Below are 19,430 nucleotides of genomic sequence, written 5' to 3'. Positions count from 1 at the left end.
GAATGGAGTAGCTGTGCCTTTTTGGGCTCAAAGCTGTCCATGGAGGCGCAGGTCAATTCTGTGTCCTGGGCAGCTGTCTACCAGCTCCTTTGGGTACGCTGGCTGAGAACCCATTTGCCTGCATCCTGTCTCATCAGAGTGGTGCATGTTCTGGTTATCTCTACTAGGGATGCGGGTGGCGCTGTGCTTTAAACCACTGAGCCTTTTGGGCTTGCCAATTGGAAGGTCAGCGGTTCGAATCCCTGCGACGGGATGAGCTCCCGTTGCTCTGTCCCAGTTCCTGCCAACCTGGCAGTTCGAAAGTACACCAGTGTAAGTAGATAAATAGGTACCACTGTGGCGGGAAGCTAAACAGCGTTTCCGTGCGCTCTGGCTTCCGTCATGGTGTCCTGTTGTGCCAGAAGTGGTTTAATCACAAACGCTGGCTTCCTTGGCCTGAAAGGTGAGATGAGTGCCATACCCCAAGATTGAATTCGACTGGACTTAACTGTCTGGGGTCCTTTACCTTTACTATCTCTTAGATATATATTTTATATCTTAAATATAAAATATATCATAGTCATAAAGACAGTGTCAGAGGCAACTCTCTAAAAGACATGTGATGGCCTGGGAATCCGATTCAGAGGCTGAACCGGAGGAATCCCAGCCTGCACAGGAGTCCCGGCCTCCAGGGCCGGCTGAACTGGGGCAGGGCCTTGATTCTGAAGCTCCTGCACCTGTGCCGGATCCTCAGGAGCAGGCACCAGATGAATCCACTCTGGCTCCGGAGGTGGTTGAGGACTCAGTGCCTACAGGTGAGTCTCCCCCTGGGTCCAGTAACCCTTCAGCCTCTCCTGAACTGCAGAGGCTCAGGGCAGAGAGGTGAAGGGAACTGGTTTCTCCCAGGAGGAGTGCTCGCCTTAAGGCCAGGAGAGGCGGGTCTCCTGGGGGCCGGGACAGCCCCTGGCCTCAGAGAAGATAAAGGCCAGTCAGCCCGGTCCCAGGTTGCGGGAGCAACGTCGTTGAAGAGCTGTTTCGGCCAGCATCCAGTCCTGTTCCCCCAGAGTTCCTGTCCTTGCCTGGTTTCTCGCTGTGGACCCTGCTTTGCCTGTGGAGGACTGTCTGCCGACCCTCAACTCAGGTCCTGGACCTCGCCCCACGCTAACCTCCCCCCTGGACCAGCACAAGACAAGTGCTCTTGTGCTTGGGTCCTGCTTGTGGGTTTCTTATGGGCATCTGTTCGGCCACTGTGAGAACTGAATGCTGGACTAGATGGGCTAATGGCCTGACCTAGCTCTTACACTCTTATGCTCCCAGATAACTTGCTTACGGAGTATTCCATCCTGATTTGTTTGCAGGGAGGTTAGACAGTAAAAGCAAGCATCACCCCACACTTTCCTGGGCATGTTCCCATCACTTTCCTTATTGCAATCCCACTGCCCAAATCCATTCTTTTTTTGGGAAGTGACTTGGTTGGGCAACTGTTCCTAATCCACTTTAATTGCACAACCTGGATTTGCAGGTATGTAATTGAATCCCACTTGAAAACACTAACTGTCTAGAAGCACTCAGAGAGAAAATGAAGAAGCCAACTGGGAAATATTTCTTGATGGAATGAGGAATGGTAAGGGTTTGCTTACACTGCAATTACAGTTTTCTAACTAGAAATGGCCTGCTTCAAGAGAGGGTGGTGGAACAGGAAAGTATATAAAATATTTATTTAATTAGCTTCAGTGTAAAGGTTCCTTGTACGCCATATACCCTATGGAACCAAAGGAGGAAGAGGTGTACTTGCAGGGCATCTCCTGCTGGGGTAATTCATCCCAGACTTTCTCAAGTATGTTTATTAGAGCCCTTTCTCAGGTTAGAAGGCTGCAAACTGAGTAAGGGGCAGGATTGTGTTAAGCAGATCTTGCCCCCCTGCAGTTTAACAAGTCAGAAACTATAGGGGAGTCGCTATCTGCATGATATCTGACTGCGGCTATGAGTTATTGCCTTGTGTCCCTCGATAACATTTCTATGCTGTTATAAAGGTAGGGGCACATAATGTTCATTCCATGCCTCTTAGAAATTAATCCTTCATTGCCACAGCACATACACTTTGGAACTGCCTGTGTATTGACATTAGGCAGACCCCTTCACTTTACTTCTCAGCACCTGCTTAAAACATTTTTGTTTAGTGAAGCCTATCCAGAGTTATAAATTTGACCTGTATTTTAATATGCAATTTTGTTTTTGTAACAGAAGGGGAAAGGCTAGCAGAGCCTGCTCAAGCCCTTCTTTGCGTAACTGCTGTACAACATACCTGAAGGGTGGGCCAGTTGCATCTTAACTATCCAGTTATTGCTGCCACCACTACCCCTTTTCAAATCTGCAGCTCCAGACAGGAGGAGATTATGAGGTGCTCAAAGAATCAGGATCCCGAAATAGCATCCCGTTTCCTTAGTGCTACCTGGGTAGCAACAACTTGCTTCTCTCTGCCAAGATCAATCTCAGCTTGCATCGGGAGTAGAGACAGCCCTTAATAGCATCTTGCTTCTCCCAAAGATCCTAAAGTCCTGTTGCATAAACCAAGAGAGCTAGGAAATGATCACAAACCCATCATTTTGCACAACTGCAAAGTGCCAAAGGAATTTTTCTGCAAATGGTATCTAAAGGTAACATTTTAAGTTGAGTGCCATTATTACACAAGAAGGGAATATAATTGAATAGGAAGAACATTAGAACGTTTCTCTTTTTTTAAAGAGAAATTCCCTTATTCCGAATAGGATTCCTCGCAAGAAAAGGGAAACGTTGACAGCTATGATTAGAACATAAGGACTTAAGAATGCGTCTCTGGGAAACCAGTAAGCAAAGCCCTGGCATAAGGACACCATCCCATCCTGTGATTTCCAGCAACTGGTATTCAGAAGCCTTACTGCCTTGACTGTGGAGGCAGAGCAGAGCCATAATGATGAAGTCATTGATTTCTGTGGGGCTTTCTGTCAGGTGCATGTTGGATTGCACCCTTACTCAATGTTGCAAAGATGCTTGTGTTGCCACCTGTTACTGCTGTGCCCACATTTTCACACTCACATTAACACAAAATAATCATCTTGATTATCATTATCATCATCATCATCTGATGATAATGATTTATACTTTAATCTACAAAGGTTTATGCCATAATAGATTTGTTAATCTTAGTGTTATATTGCTGTTACATTGGCTAATTTCCAGTACTCAGGTGTGGAGGCTGATCAAAGGTACAAGTTACATATTTTTGTTAGAATTTTCACTTTTGAGTTCCTTGAGACTGCTTGGGTGGATGCCACTTTGACACAGAGATTTCCCAGTTTGATTGTTTTTTGTCAGTTAGCCCTAGAGCTTCATTTCTCACCATCACTATTAGCCTCAGTTCCTCATACACTTCTCTTGCAATAGTTCAGACACTGTTAACCAGGATTCCTGCATTGCAGGGGGTTGGACTAGATGATCCCCAGGGTCCCTTCCAGCTCTACAATGCTGTGACTATGATTCACAACATAGATAATAAAGTAGACATTTGTGAACATCATTTGGCTCCTCCATGATAATATGACAGCAACAATTGCAGATAACAATGGCTCTCAAAGTGAACCATTCACAGTGGGATCAGGTGTGAAACAGGTTTGTGTTATTGCCCCAACTCTATTCATTATTTTCATTGCCATGATCCTACACTTTGTCAAAGTAGAAATCATATATTGAACAGAAGGAAAGCTCTTTAATCTGAGGTGGCTGAAAGCAAAGAGTAAGGTTACCATAACTTCCGTCATAGAGCTTCAGTATGCTGATGACAACGTAATGTGTGCATGCTCAGAGAATGACCTCCAAACCATCCTAAATATCTTTGCAGAAGATTACAAAAAGCTGGGCCTATCACTCAACATCCAAAAAACCAAAGTGCTGCACCAACAAGCACATAACAACCCCTCTGCAGTGCCACGAATCCAACTCAATGGTGTAACGTTGGAAAATATCGATCACTTCTCCTATCTGGGCAGTTATCTTTCCACAAGGGCCAACATTGATGCTGAAATCCAGCATCGCCTAAGCTCTGCAAGTGCGGCTTTCTCCCGACTGAAGTGCAGAGTATTTGAGGACTGGGACATTTGCAGGGAAACCAAAACCAAAATGCTGGTTTACAAAGCTATTGCACTACCAACCTTACTGTATGCTTGTGAAACATGCACCACTTATAAACGCCATCTCCAACTCCTCGAAAGATTCAATCAACAGTGTCTCTGAAAAGAATTACACATCACTCGGGAAGACAGGTGAACTAATACCAGTGTACTGGAAGAAGCAAAGATCACCAGTGTTGAAGCAATGATTCTTCAACGTCTACTTCTTCGGACTGGTCATGTTGTGTGGATGCCTGATTTTCATCTTTTAAATCAACTACTCTATTCCAAACTTAAAAATGGAAAGTGTAATGGTGGTGGTCAACAAAAGAGGTTTAAAGACTGTCTCAAGGCAATTTTTTTAAAAAATGTAGTATAAACACCAACAATTGGGAAACACTTGCCTGCAAGTGCTCCAATTGAAGAACAGCCTTTACCAAAGGTGTCATGGGCTTTGAAGACGCTCGAACTCAGGACGCAAAGGAGAAACGTGCTAAGTGGAAGGCACGCTTGGCACACCGTGATCAACTCCCACCTGGAAACCTATGTCCTCACTGTGGAAGGACACGTGGATCCAGAATTGGCCTCCACAGTCACTTACGGACTCACTGTTAAAACTGTGTTTATGGAAGACAATCTTACTCAGCTACGAGTAATTGCTAAAGAAGAAGAAGAGAATAAAGTAGACAATCTGACACAACCCTTCCTCAATTTCCCTTGTGTTTGGCTTCTGTGCCTTTCTGCATGTCAGGTGTTGGCTTGCTGCAGTTTTAGTTCAGGTTCCTACAGAAATGAATAAATAAAGTAGGCTGATATTAATTGAATGTATTTAGGAGATTCTCTGTAGCATCAAGTCCTAAGGTCAACAGTGTAAAATATCCAGCTGAGAAAGCCATATGGGAATGGAACTGTATCAGTGCTGAAGGTCCCTGCTGGGGTGAGGCGTAACATATCTCTAGGGGTGGTTGCAAATGATTAATTAGGGTGTATCATAATTTACAAAAACTGTCACCCAGAGCAGCGTCTGAGATGGTTGCAGCAGCGGCAGAAAGAGTTCCCATCCAGCCTGCAGTTCACCATGAAACAGTATCATTGCCTGCCATCTAGTGGCCAAGAGGAGGAAGTGAAATGCGAAAGTCTGAGCGCTTCTAGACAATCCTTCTTTTGCGGTGGGATTCAAACACATTCCAGCAAATTCAGGTTTATGCAATTATAGCTGGTTAGGAGGTCTCGTGCAACAAACCTGCTTCCCCAGAGGGCCGGACTTTTTGCAATCGTGAGGAAGTGCAGGATAATGGTTGCTTTGATGCAATATAATCTAACCTCCCCATAAACAAATCATAATGAATGCTCTTTAAGTAGCCAATGTCACCTAGTCTGTCTGCAAACAAATCACAGTGAATGCTCAATAAAAAGGCCATTTGGAAGGGCCCACTGTCTTACCAATGCTAACCGTCCTGATGATGGGTTTGCAGCCAACAAGAACTCAAAATGGCGTAGAAAGGAACTTTGACCAAGAAAGTCAGTGAAAGTGAGACAACTACTCAATCTATTCTCCACCTCTTCCTTAAGATACTAACAATGATAACGTTTGTGTTGTGGGGCACTTTCTCTTTCTTTGTACTTTATTCTCCTCCCCTCCAGTTTGTGTTGCATTCCTAATGATTTTCTGCTTCCTGCCTTGATGTTACACTCCCTGCCCCCCTGTCATTATTCTGGAAGCCCACTCACCTCAGTGGGGATGTACAGGAACGGTGCCTGTTTCCCTCTGCTACCCAGAGGGGATAGAGATAGAGATAGAGGATAAAAATGGGAGCTATTAATTGTTGGATTTCATCTGCAAAGTCCCAAACAACATTGTGATAATAATTTCCAGGCCAGGTGGCCACATGACACTCTCAACAAGAAGCAATTAAGAACCAGGGCAATTTTCCTCCTAGAGGTTAGTTATTTATAGCCAATTACCCAAGCACCTTCACCCCACTTTGAACAGTGTGTGAAGCAAGGCCAGCATTTACATCTGGGCCTTCAATAGATTCCCTGTAGTTCCAGCCATCAAGCCTATTCATCTCCCCACCCGGGTCTTCCCCTAGAGTTCCTGTGTCCACCTGCTTCCAGCTATTTAACTCCTTCAAATCTGAGCTGGGACCTTTCAGAAACTGCTGGGATTATCCTGCATCAAGGAAGCTGCTGGAAAGGGAAAAGGATCAGCATCTTGAACTGAATATGCTCTGAAGTAAGAGACTTCAGGAAGGCTTTTGGGTGACACAGTGGACCCAGGTCCCAGCTGCACCAGATGGAGATTCTTGGAAGAGAAAAAGAAGAGTTGAGCAATAAGGAGAAAAGGTTTTAAAATACTGGTACTGTGGGCAAACTGTGGGGTGTGAAACACAGAGCAGTCAAATACAACATTCCTAGAGTGGACATAAAAAGACCTGTGGAACGCCCTCCCATCAGATGTCAAAGAGATAAACAACTACCTGACATTTAGAAGACATCTGAAGGCAGCCTTGTTTAGGGAAGTTTTTATGTGTGACATTTTAATGTATTTTTAATCTTTGTTGGAAGCAGCCCAGAGTGGTGGGGTGCAAATAATATTATTATATTATATTATAATATATTATTATTATTATTATTATTATTATTATTAAAAGGGGATGTCTGGACCAGCCAGTTGGAACTTCCTGTTTCCTCCTGGGCTGAGACAAACTTCCTCTACATGTGACCAGAGGTGGGCATGACCTCACCTGTGCAGGTAACAAAATAGCACAGGGGAGGCAGCCATCTCTCTCTCTGACTCCATTCCTCGAAGTAATAACTGCTGGAGCAGGCCAATAGCCCCCCATCTAGTCCAGCATCCTGTTCTTACCAGTGCTATTTCTCTAGAAAAAGAGGTGCCGGAACTCCACATGAATGCCTGCCTTGTTCTCTTATATTGGCAATGGCAATATAAGATGTGCCGAACTGAGTTCTAGCGAGTCTGGCTGGGGGAAAAAGAGCCCTGGTTCTCACACTGGCCAACCAGATGCCCATCAGATGCCCAGAAGCAGGACCAGAGCACAACAACACTCTCCCCACTTGTGATTTGCAGCAACTGGTATAAGTATCCATTTAAAGCCTTATCCTCCTTAAATTTGTCTAATCCTCTTTTAAACCACCAGAATTGGAGACCATTGCTGCTTCTTGGGGGAGCGATTTCCAAAGTTTAGCTATGCACTATATGAAGAAGGACTTCTTTTTTTCTGTCCTGAATTTTCCAACATTCAGCATCATTGGATGGTTCTGGGTTCTAGTGTTATGAAGAAGAAGAAGAAGAAGAAGAAGAAGAAGAAGAAGAAGAAGAAGAGTTTGGATTTGATATCCCGCTTTTCACTCCCTTTAAGGAGTCTCAAAGCGGCTAACATTCTCCTTTCCCTTCCTCCCCCACAACAAACACTCTGTGAGGTGAGTGGGGCTGAGAGACTTCAGAGAAGTGTGCCTGGCCCAAGGTCACCCAGCAGCTGCATGTGGAGGAGCGGGGACGCAAACCCGGTTCACCAGATTACGAGACTACCGCTCTTAACCACAACACCACACTGGCTCTGAGAGAGGGAGAATGTAACTTCTACCTATCAACTTTCTCCACACCCTTTAAAACATCGCACACCTCTGTCTGACTCACTTTTCAACTAAAGTCCCAAATGTCATTACCCTTCCACACAGGAGTGTTGCTCCAACCCCTTGATCATTTTGTTTGACATTTTGTTTTAAAATATCTTTACTTTTACTATGCCCCCTGGGACTAATTATGGCATGGACGGTAGATAAGCGTTTGCTGAGTTGTTATTGTATGGTTTATGCTGGCTTTGAATACTGGCTGCAGGGATTTTATGTTAAATGTTTTAAGCAGGGTTAATGTAATATTTTACTGTGACTGGGTAGTTATTTGGGGTGCGCATTAACCACAAGATCAGTTTGCACCCCAGTTTGGTTTAGTTTGTCCACCTTTGGTCTCCACTCCACACTCAGCTCCCACTTGGGGCTCCTAGAAGTTGTCAGCATGTGGCAGTGGTCACACTCTGAGTATGGCTTCAACTGTCTGGCTGAGCCAGGTGAGGGTAGCCAATAGGTCTCAAACCATCAGTGAGTTAGGGACTTCCCCTGCATGCAAAGACAAGTTCCAGCAGATTGAGCAGAGAAGACCAATAGTAGGTCCAATGCTCAAGAAGGTGGTTTCTGCATGTGCTGTAGAGGGAAGTGAGGGGTAGATGCGGCTTGTGAACCTGGGATTGTAGCCCATCTAAAAGAAGGAAAACTCAGATCCTAACCTCCACTGCCTTGTGGGATATCTTCAAGAGAAGAAAGGGCTAAGGAGTAAACCCTTAGGAGTAAACCCTTAAAGCTCCAGGGTGGAGTCCCTAAGACTGTTGGATGGCACTCCTGCAGGCAAGCTGGTACCAATGTCTTGCTCTGCTTTCATTTGGACCACATCAACAAGTCCAAAGAGAGATGGGCTTGATGTCTGGGCAACCCAGGACCTCCATAATTACTGCTCAGGCTTATGCCCCCAAGAGGTGGACTCTTGAGACAGATGGATGCCAACAACAGAAACAACAGAAAGTAGCCTTATTCAAGTCATGAATCTGCCTAATTTCTCCATTCACTAGGGGCATTTTATTTTATTTTTTAATGATCTACAACTCAACCCCTTTGACAGAAATGGATGGAATTTTCAGGCCTGCTAGATCCTTCAGAGTGGATTAAGCCTGCCAAAATCATGGCAAATAGCTCCAGGGACTTTTAAACACAATTAATAACCTAATAGCACAATCCTATGGAAGTCAGATGAGCCTAAGTGCCACAAAAATCAATGCCCACCACCCAACTATATTTAGCTTACATTTGATCTAAGCCAAAAGGTCTAGAAATGCTCATCTCAGCCTCTCCCCTGCCCCCACCCACCCCCTGCTGTGGAGGAGATAAACCCAGAGGGACTTTAGTTTCATTAGTTAATTAACTAAATTTAGGCATGGCTAAAAACCGTTCAACACACATGGAACATGTTAGTTGAGACTCTAATCCTTTGCAGAGGCATCACATTCCGTATCTCAGCCGGCAAGGTCCCACTGGGAGCTGCCAAGGTCCTGATCTGCTTTACAGTGGTACCTCGGGTTACAGACGCTTCGGGTTACAGACACTTCAGGTTACAGACTCCGCTAACCCAGAAATAGTACCTCGAGTTAAGAACTTTGCTTCAGGATGAGAACAGAAATCACGCAGTGGCAGCACAGTGGCAGTGGGTTAAGAACAGTTTCAGGTTAAGAACAGACGTCCAGAACGAATTAAGTTCTTAACCCGAGGTACCATTGTACTTTGCTAAGACTGAATCTTACCTGACTGGAAGAGACTCCAGTAATTGCTAACATTTCCCTTGCCTCAACAGAGCAGGGTAGATCAAGCATAGGAAATGTCTGCTGCTCTCCAGATGTATATTATATCTATTTGAAAAAAGACTGGTTAATGAAGAAATTACATATCTTTCTACTCACGAGTGTTGAACTAATTGGCTGATGAAGAATTCAATGAAACAGTAGTTGTTATCTGGAAACACTGTTCAGCAGAGTTCAGAGTAGGATATCAGAATCGGACATTTGCTGATTATACAAAGCTTCACAGCTTGCTCTCCACTGGGTAAAGTCTGGCACCTTGATTCATTTAAGGACTTTCAGAGACTTCAGTTTGTTAGTTTTGATGTTTTGAATTAGTCCATAAAGTTTTTCACGTTGTAATTATTTCTGGCCATTGCGTTGCTTTTGATATTGCTGCTCTCCAGATGTAGCTGGATTTCAGGTTTTGTCAGCCTCAGCCAGAATGGTCAATGGTCATTGGTCACAGAGGACGAGGTTGTTCAGCAACATCTGTAGGAGAACCACAGGTTTCCCAAACCTGGGTTGGATTGTTACCTTCCCTGTCCCATATTTCAGGCTATACCACTCATGCATATGTTGGCTAAGTGGTTGTTGAGGATGTGGAAGTCAGAAGGTTTGTGAGAGCAATGGGGGCCATCTTAACCATAGTTATGAAGACCCATGTACTTTCCTTCATGAACTGGATTGGAGGTATATTCGGGACAAAGGGAAGTCCTTCTTTACACAGTACCATGCTAATTGATGGAAGTTGCTGCCACAGGGTGTAGTTGCTAGCTCAGATGCCTTTAGGCACATCCATGGAGGATGGTTCTATTGGCAGCTATTCGTCATGGTGGCTAGTCATGGAGTTTGCATGTCCAGATATGCAGCAAACCACCAGGTTCCAATTTCTGGGAAGGTAAAGCAGGAAAGGACTATTGCCTTCATAGTCTCCTCGAGGGCTTCTTGAAAGGATTGGTCTGGCCACTATGGGAAGCAGAATGTTGAATTAGAATATTGATTGGCTACTCACTAGACCTGGGGTGGAGAACCTTATGGTCCCATTTCAAGCTATATCACTCTGCTTTAAATAGCCATGGTTTTCCCAAAGAGTTCTGGGAACTGTAGTTTGCTAAGGGTGCTGAGGGTTTGTTAGCAAACCCCCCATTCTCCTCCCACTGAGTTGCAATTCCCAGAGTGGTTAAACAATCGATCCTGAAATAATAGAGGGGAGCAGGGGCAGAGTTCTCCAGCAACTCTCAGCATCCTTAATTACCGTATTTTTTGCTCTATAAGTCTCACTTTTTCCCTCCTAAAAAGTAAGGGGAAATGTGTGTGCGTCTTATGGAGCGAATGCAGGCTGCGCAGCTATCCCAGGAGCCAGAACAGCAAGAGGGATCCCTCTTGCTGTTCTGGCTTCTGGGATTCAGAATATTTTTTTCTTGTTTTCCTCCTCCAAAAACTAGGTGCGTTTTATGGTCTGGTGAGTCTTATAGAGCGAAAAATACGGTAACTATACTTCCCAATATTCTTGGGGGGAAGCCATGGCTTCTTAAAGTGGCATGATACTGCTTGAAATGCATAGTGCAGATGGATATAGGACACAATAGAGATCTTAACCCCTGGGAGAAACTCTGGAAAAGTGACCTGAAATCTATAGCATGCTATTCATTGAAAGAAAACTATTTGAAAATGATTCATAGATGGTTCTAAACTCTGAGTAGGTTGGCTAAGATTTATAAGGCAGAATCAGATAAGTGTTGGAAGTGTGAAGAAGTGGAGGGAACATTTTTCCACATGTGGTGGAAGGGTATTGTGAAATGGCTTATAATGAATTGATTTTTTTTTTTTTACTTTCCCCCCAAAACTGCAGTCTTTTTTGTTGGAAATAATCCAGACTGAAATCCCCAGGTGTCAGAAAAGGTTATTTATGTATGCAACAACTGGGGTTCATGTTTTGTTAGCCCCAAAATGGAAAGTGAGCTAGATCCCAACTAAAGAGGTTTGGCAACTTAAGTTGACAGAATATGCACAACTTGCAAATTTAACATATAGAATAAGAGAGCAAGAAGAACATACGTTTAAAGAAGATTGGAAAACGTTTACTGAATATATGGGAAATAACTGTATACAGCTGAAAACGCTGGCAGCACTAAGATAAATTCAACAGAGTAAATAATTTTTGATGGATGTAAAAGTGGAAAATTGATTTGAATTGTTATAGTAAAATATGCAGGGATGTGTGGTTTGTAAAATGAACCATGGAAAGAGAAGAAGGAAAGTCACTGGATATTTCAAAGTTTGTAAAAAGTTTATTTGAAACTGTAAAACAGAAAAAATTAATAAAAATTATTACAAAAATTAGAAATGTATAGTGCAGATGGGGCCTACCTGGTCCTCAGGAGGCCACAGCTCTCACTGGCCCCACTCTGCACCTTTCTCAGATGCTTTTGCCTGGCTGCAGCAAGTCCTTGAACTATGACAATGCTTCTTGCCCGCCTGTATGGAAGTTGGATAGATGTATGTGCAGGAGTCTGCAGAGAAGTCTGGCTTCTGCATGCCTGGAATGTAGCCTACTTTGCACTGATATGAGCCACAGTCTGCTATTGTTTTTGGTTGCACCCACCAGCAGCCTATGGAACATAGGGTTATAGGGTTGCCATATTTCAAAAAGTGAACATCCTGGCAAAGTTGTTGACCTTTTTTTGTTTTTTGTTTCACAAAATTGTTGAGCTTTGGCGACCCCCTAATGGAAGGATCTGTGGCCTTTGGGTGAAAAAGAGTTCTGCTTCTTCCCTCAATGGACCTTTAGTCTGATCCAGCAGGGCTCCTCCATTGCTCTAAGCCTCCAAAGTAATTCTATGAGTCAGGTTCCTCTGCTGCACAAAAGTTTGACAACTGATTATCTTGACAATGACGGTGCTGATCATTATGTCTAAATTCTTTCTTTGGCCTCGGAAGAAGGTGCAGAATTATCTCGGAGTCAATCAAGCTCTGTGTATAAATACATCTGTAAGAAATGAAGTGTCAGGAAAAGATTATTTCTAGCTCTTTTTTCAGAACTTGGAGGGAAAGAACATAAATTCATGGGATGGAATGAGAAATTGCCTCCACCAACTCGCTCACGGTATAATGAGGACCTTCTGCACACTTTTTAAAAATGGAAGCGTCAGAACTTTGACACACAAAGAAATTCCTCATATTACAGATTCGTTTAACGCCAAACATTTTAAATCCTTGAACCAATTTGGAAATGATTTTCATATTTTCAGAGCTCAGGGTTGGTTCTCTTCTCTTCCCCACATTTCCTTCATATAAAAATGTTCTATCCTTTGTGGGGGGCTCTTAAATAAAGTAAAAACGCTATAGAAATGTAAATGTCACAGATTTAAAAACTGTTGTACAAAAGGACGACCTCACTAAATTGATTTCAGGGTTATGAGGGATGTTCTTGGGTTGCTTAAACAATAGCAAATTGGAAGTAGACGGGGAAAAGGTTTAGGTAAGGGACTTCATCAAGGAAAATAGGGGCAGGTCAAGGTAATGGATTTTGACGCAGGTAAGCCACCTAGTTATTTTTTAAAAATATCTAGTTCTTATTTAACTATTTCTGTCCCAAACCTTTTGCATAAATTTTGCACTCCTGTGGTGGCTGACAGAGTAGCAATAAGCTCATGGGAGTCCATGTGTTTGGTAACCTGAAGGCGAGATTACTGCAGTGCACTCTATGTGGGGCAGCCCTTGGGCCTGCCTAAAAGGCCCTGCCTGTGCAGAATGCAGCAGCCAGGCTGCTGATGTGAGTATCTGGCTGGCAGCACATAACATTGTTGTTAAAACATCTACTCTGGCTTCTCAACTACTACTGAGCTGGGTTCAACGCATGCATTAGGGCAAATTCATATGTAGTCTAAAGTAACATACAAAATGCATCATACGTGGGGAAACTGCTTTGTGAAAATATTACAGGTAGGTAACCGTGTTGGTCTGCCGTAGTCGAAACAAAATAAAAAAATTCCTTCCAGTAGCACCTTAGAGACCAACTAAGTTTGTTACTAGTATGAGCTTTCGTGTGCATGCACACTTCTTCAGATACACTAAAACAGAAGTCACCAAACCCATACATATGGTGAGAGGGTGGGGAGGGGTATTACTCAGAAGGGTGGTGGGAATGGGTGATTGGCTGATAGGTGTGGTAAACCTGTTGATGACTGTTAACAACTACAATTGGTCTTACAGGAAAAAGCAAGGGGTGAGATGGCTAAAAATAGCTTTATAATGAGATAAGAATCCAATGTCTCTATTCAGACCAGGTCTCTCCATGGTTTTAAGTTTGGAAATAAGTTGCAATTCAGCAACTTCTCTTTCCAGTCTATTCTTTATTTTTTTTTTTGTAATAAGACAGCTACTTTGAGATCTTGTATAGAATGTCCTGGGAGATTGAAGTGTTCTCCTACTGGTTTCTCTGTCTTGTGATTCCTGATGTCAGATTTATGTCCATTTATCCTTTGGCGTAGGGTTTGTCCTGTTTGTCCAATACAGAGAGCTGAAGGGCACTACTGGCATTTGATGACATACACAATGTTAGAAGATGAGCAATTAAATAGTCCTGAGATGGTATGTTTGATGTTGTTGGGGCCAGTAATGGTGTTGTCCGGGTGTATGTGGCAGCAAAGTTGGCATCTGGGTTTATTGCAGGCTCTGGTACCAGTGTTAAGTCTGGTTGTTGTATTATTGTGGGTGAGGAGTTGTTTAAGATTGGGTGGCTGTCTATAGGCAATGAAAGGTCTTCCTCCTAGAGCTTGAGAAAGAGAACTGTCATTGTCTAGGAGAGGCTGTAGATCTCTGATGATGTGTTGAACTGTTTTAACTTGGGAGCTGTATGTGATTACTATTGGTGTTCTGTTATTTTCTTTTTTGGGGGTCTGTCTTGCAGCAGGTTCTCTCTGGGTATCAGTCTGGCTCTGTTGATGTGTTGTTTAACTTCATTGGGCAGATATTTTAGTTCTAAAAGGGGTTGCTGTAGATCTCTTAGGTAAGAGTCTCTGTCTGTAGAGTTGGAACAGATGCGGCTGTAACGTAGGGCCTGGCTATATACAATGGCTTGTTTGGTATGTTTGGTATGGTAGCTAGAAGCATGTAGATATGTTTGTCAGTCAGTTAGTTTACGGTATAAGGTGGTGTCTATATGCCCATCCTGTATTTTTATAGTAGTGTCCAAAAAAATGTATTTCTTGCATAGATTGATTCATTGTTAGGTTGATGGTGGGGTGAAAGTCATTGAATGTCTGTTGGAAGGTGTCCAGGGTCTGTTGACCATGTCCAGATAATAAAAATATCATCAATGTATCGCAGGTACAAGAGAGGTTTGAGTGGGTTGGAGTTTAGGAAACGTTGTTCTAAATCTGCCATGAAGATGCTGGCATACTGTGGGGCCATGTGGGTGCCCATTGCTGTACTGCTGATCTGGAGGAACAGATCATCACCAAATTTGAAGTGGTTGTGGGTGAGGACAAAATGGCAGTTTGGTAGCAAAGTCCGCTGTGATTTTATCTGAAAATGTGTATATTAGGCAGCACTACATGCAAAAATGTGCACATTAGCAGAAGCTGTTGCTAAAATGCTGGTACATTTTCAGGAGGGCTTTTTCCTTTTTTATTATCACAAACTGGTGGAAATGCAGAGGTCTGAACTTACTGTAAGTCTGGAAAAACAGAGAGAGAGGGAGGGAGAGAGAGAAACCCAAACTGACAGATTCACTCATCCCTAACAATGATGGCTGCTTTCTTAAGATGACTTAAGAAAAAAAAGAAAAAGTTACATGCTGGCGACTGAACCTGCAGCCTCTCCCAGCCCTGTCTGAAGATACAGTGCTACCTCTGGTTATGTACTTAATTCGTTCCAGAGGTCCATTCTTAACCTGAAACTGTTCTTAACCTGAAGCACCCCTTTAGCTAATGGGGCCTCCTGCTGCACGATTTCTGTTCTCATCCTGAAGCAAAGTTCTTAACCCGAGGTACTATTTCTGGATTAGCGGAGTCTGTAACCTGAAGCGTATGTAAGCCGAGGTACCAGTGTTCAGGGAATTTAACCAGGGATCTTCCACATGTAAAATAGATGCTCTACCATTGAGCTATTTCCCCAGGTACAATGTTTGAGCCCTCCTTTTGCGGAATTTCTCTGCTGGTCCCTAACACCAATGAATAAGGAACAAAACTATGAAAAATAGTTCTGAACTGAGAGAAATGTGGGTGTTCTTTTTATTTAATTGATGCTGCACAGAGTCTCTTCCGAGACAAGCCTATTTGGTTCAACACAAGTTGCTGTTGTAGCTTGTCTTTTGGGTGTGTTGAGAAGGCCAGCTGTTTTAAAATATAAATGGGAAATAAATAAATCACAGAGTGTAAAAATAGCCTTACTAATGAGTTAATCTGCATGTTTAAACACCAATAGGCAAAGTTACAAACTGGAGCATTCCTGCCCCCCTCTGGATTGTCCATTGCCAAAACGGTACTTATTGAATTCGACAAACATTCTTGTTCTCTCCATTATATCAATGTATTTTTAAGTGTGATGGTTAAAGCAGTTGGACAGTGTTGCTCTTCAATCTCAATGTTTCCTTTGCTTTGTCTGCATTAATAATTGCTATGCATTTAATAAATAAGAGGACAGAAGAAATAATACCAATTCTGAATACTGGCACTTAGCTTGCAATGAACCTCATTAAAGCCAGTGATCCATGCTTTGTTGTTTAAGTAAGTGCATGTAATCCCTTCCTTCTCATTCTGGGGATTTAGTCCCCCCCCCCCCACTCATTCGGTGAGCACAATCCTATCTTGATGTCTCTTATTAGGAATTGATCTTACTGCCTGGTACTAACCAGGTAAAGTGAGCAATGGCTAGTGGGAATTTGTGGGAAAGGTCCATGTATGACTCAGGGGTAGAAAATCTACTTTGCACACAGAAGATCCCAAGTTCAGTCCCCAGCATCTCCAAGTTGGACCCTCTGTCTGAAACCCTGGAGAGCCACTGCCAGTCAGTGTAGGTGATATTGAGCTAGATAAACCAGTAGCCTGACTTGGCAGAAGGTAGTGTCCTATGACTTTAGCCAATGAGCCACCACAAGAAGACTTTCTTGGTTGGAGTGGCTGTACTCCCTGCAATTCCAGCTTCTACCCAGAAAGTGGTGCTCAGCCTAACTTCTCAGAGCAGAGCAGATGAGACAACACTGATGCCCTAGGAAAGCTTCTAGTTCAGGCTTCTTGGTGATCAAAGCACAGCTTCCTGTTTCATCTAAGCCTTCCCTTGCAACATTTATTACACTCTGCTTCTGCAAATCTTGAAGAAGCGTTCAACAAAGCAAAGCAATAAAGATGCCTCTGAAACTATTTCAAAAGAAAAACCACTGAGTGCAATAGAATCAACACAGGACCACAACACCAACTAACCAGTAGGTAAAAGGAGGTTTTATATATTCTCCTCACATAGGAAGATTCTTTATATCAAGTCAGGACATTGGTTCATCTTGTTCACCATTGTTTACAAAGACTAGCAGTGGCTCAGCAGGATCCCAGGAAGCAGGCATCCGCAAGTCATACGAGGAGAAGCCAGAGATTGACCCAGTTAAATGCCTTGGCTGTGGCTCAGTGGTAGAGCATTTGTTTTGCATGCAGATGGCCCCAGGTTCAATCCTGGGCATCTTAAAGAGGGACCAGAGGAGAACCCGTCTGAAACTTTTGGAGAGCAGCTATCAGTCAGTGTAGACAATGCTGAGTTGAATGGACCATTGGCTGACTTGCTATGAACTTAATACATCCCCCAAATTCTGCAGACCTCTTCTGTGACCTCATCATGCCACAGACTCAAAGCAATTGCGCTGAAGGCTTGACTTACCATAAATACTCTAATTCTTGAGCTAAAAGGCATTGAAGCTTTGAACGTGTTAGGAGCAAATGCATGCAAAAATCTTAAGGACATGTGAAAAGTACCCACTCTGCTGTCACTACCTCTCCTGTCCTGTACTCCAAGACTCCTCAGAAATTTACTGGATCGGAAAAGCAATCAACTTGGAGGGTTTTAAAAGAGGCCATCAGTGCAAAGGCTATCAGTGATGACCAACGATGCTTCATATGTTATGTCTACACTGTTGCAAGCAGTATGCTTCTGAATAAAAGTTACTAGGAATCATAGCTGGAAAGAATGTTGTTCCAGTCAGGTCCTGCTTATGGGCTTCCCAGCTAGGCATCTTCTTGGCCACTGTAAGAGGAGGATGCTGGACTAGATGGTTCTATGGCCTTATCCAGCAGCCAGCTCTTCTTATGTTCCTTAGTCTTAGCCTTTGGTCTTATTTTAAACGTATTTGTTGTTTTTCTGTGTTTTCAACCATTTTTAATCATCGTACAGTGGTGCCCCGCAAGACGAACGCCTCGTAAGACGAAAAACTCGCAAGACGAAAGAGTTTTTCGTTTTCGAGTTGCTTCGCAAGACGAATTTCCCTATGGGCTTGCTTCGCAAGACGAAAACGTCTTGCAAGTTTGTTTCCTTTTTCGTAAAACCGTTAATACCCAGGGTGCATTGCTTGAAGAGGTGCAGTTGCGACTTGACTTCAAGGTGCAGTTGTGGTGGCCTTTTTGAGCTTTTTAAAGAGTTTGCTGAATTTTTGAAGCTTTTCCAAAACTTCTTTTGCAGCTGTTTGGTAAGTTAAACTTTTAAAACTTTTTTGGGGGTTTTTGGATTTTGGGTTGGGGTGTTTAGAATTCAAGGACTTGGTGTTGGGGAGAGGTTTGCAAGAATCTGGGAGCTTGTGTGGTTTTTTTCTGCATTTTTATGATTTTCTGTGACCATTGGGCCATGTTTATTTTTTTTTGAAAAAAAAATCTGGGTTTGAATTTCTGTGTGCTGGGTGGCTGGGGGAACAGTTGGGGAGGGGTTTGCAAGAATCTGGGAGCTTGTGTGGGTTTTTTTGAATTTTTATGGTTTTCTGTGACCATTGGGCCATGTTGTTGTTTTTTTGAAAAAAAATTCTGGGTTTTGAATTTCTGTGTGCTGGGTGGCTGGGGGAACAGTTGAGGAGGGGTTTGCAAGAATCTGGGAGCTTGTGTGGTTTTTTCTGCATTTTTATGGTTTTCTGTGACCATTGGGCCATGTTTTTTTTTTTGGAAAAAAAAACCTGGGTTTTGAATTTCTGTGTGCTGGGTGGCTGGGGGAACAGTTGGGGAGGGGTTTGCAACAGTTGGGGAGGGGCTGGGGGAACAGTTGAGGTTTTTGAAGACTTTGGTGATTTTTAAAGCTTTCCCAAAACTTCTTTTGCAGCCATTTGAGGATTTTGAAGACTTTGGTGATTTGCAGCCATTTCGTAAGTTAAACTTTAAAAACTTTTTGGGGGGTTTTTGGATTTTGGGTTGGGTGTTTGTAATTCAAGGACTTGGTTCTGGGTTTGAATTGCTGATTCCCCCCCCCCCCCGAGTTTACGAAGGTAAGAGCTGTGCTGCCATGGGACCCAAGAAGACTGCTGCTGCGGAGGCCGGCGAGAGGAAGAAGGAGAAGGTGACGCTGGTAATGAAGAAGGAGATCATCTGGAAGCACGACGGTGGAATGCGTGTGACGGACCTCGCCAGGGAGTACGGCAGGAACCCATCGACCATCGGGACCATCCTGAAGATGAAGGAGAAGATCCTTGCGACTGATGCAGCCAAGGGAGTCACCAGGATCGTGAAGAACCGCCCAGCTGTTCTGGAGGAGGTCGAGAAGTTGCTGCTCATCTGGTTAGAAGAGAAGCAGCGTGCAGGGGACACAGTGACTGAGGCCGTCATTTGTGAGAAGGCCAAGGCCTTGCACGCAGACCTCATCCGGGAACAGCCAGGAACCTCAGGCGAGCCAGAAGTCTTCAAGGCAAGCAGAGGCTGGTTTGACCGGTTCAAGG

General features: G+C 43.6%; 1 long non-coding RNA gene across 1 annotated transcript in view; it reads right to left on the bottom strand.

Moving 5' to 3' along the window:
- Positions 1 to 11,929: 11,929 nt before the first annotated feature.
- LOC308468138 overlaps positions 11,930 to 19,430 on the bottom strand; it is a 32,866-nt gene continuing 25,365 nt past the window's right edge. Inside the window, exon 3 of the long non-coding RNA XR_013981480.1 lies at positions 11,930 to 12,521. This is a non-coding gene — a long non-coding RNA (uncharacterized lncRNA). The remainder of the gene's footprint in view (positions 12,522 to 19,430) is intronic.

The sequence above is a fragment of the Podarcis pityusensis genome (assembly GCF_964106645.2).
Source record: "Podarcis pityusensis genome assembly, chromosome: Z".
NCBI lineage: Eukaryota > Metazoa > Chordata > Lepidosauria > Squamata > Lacertidae > Podarcis > Podarcis pityusensis.
The sequence above is the reverse complement of the archived record's forward strand: the minus strand, read 5'-3'. Positions and strand labels throughout refer to the sequence as shown.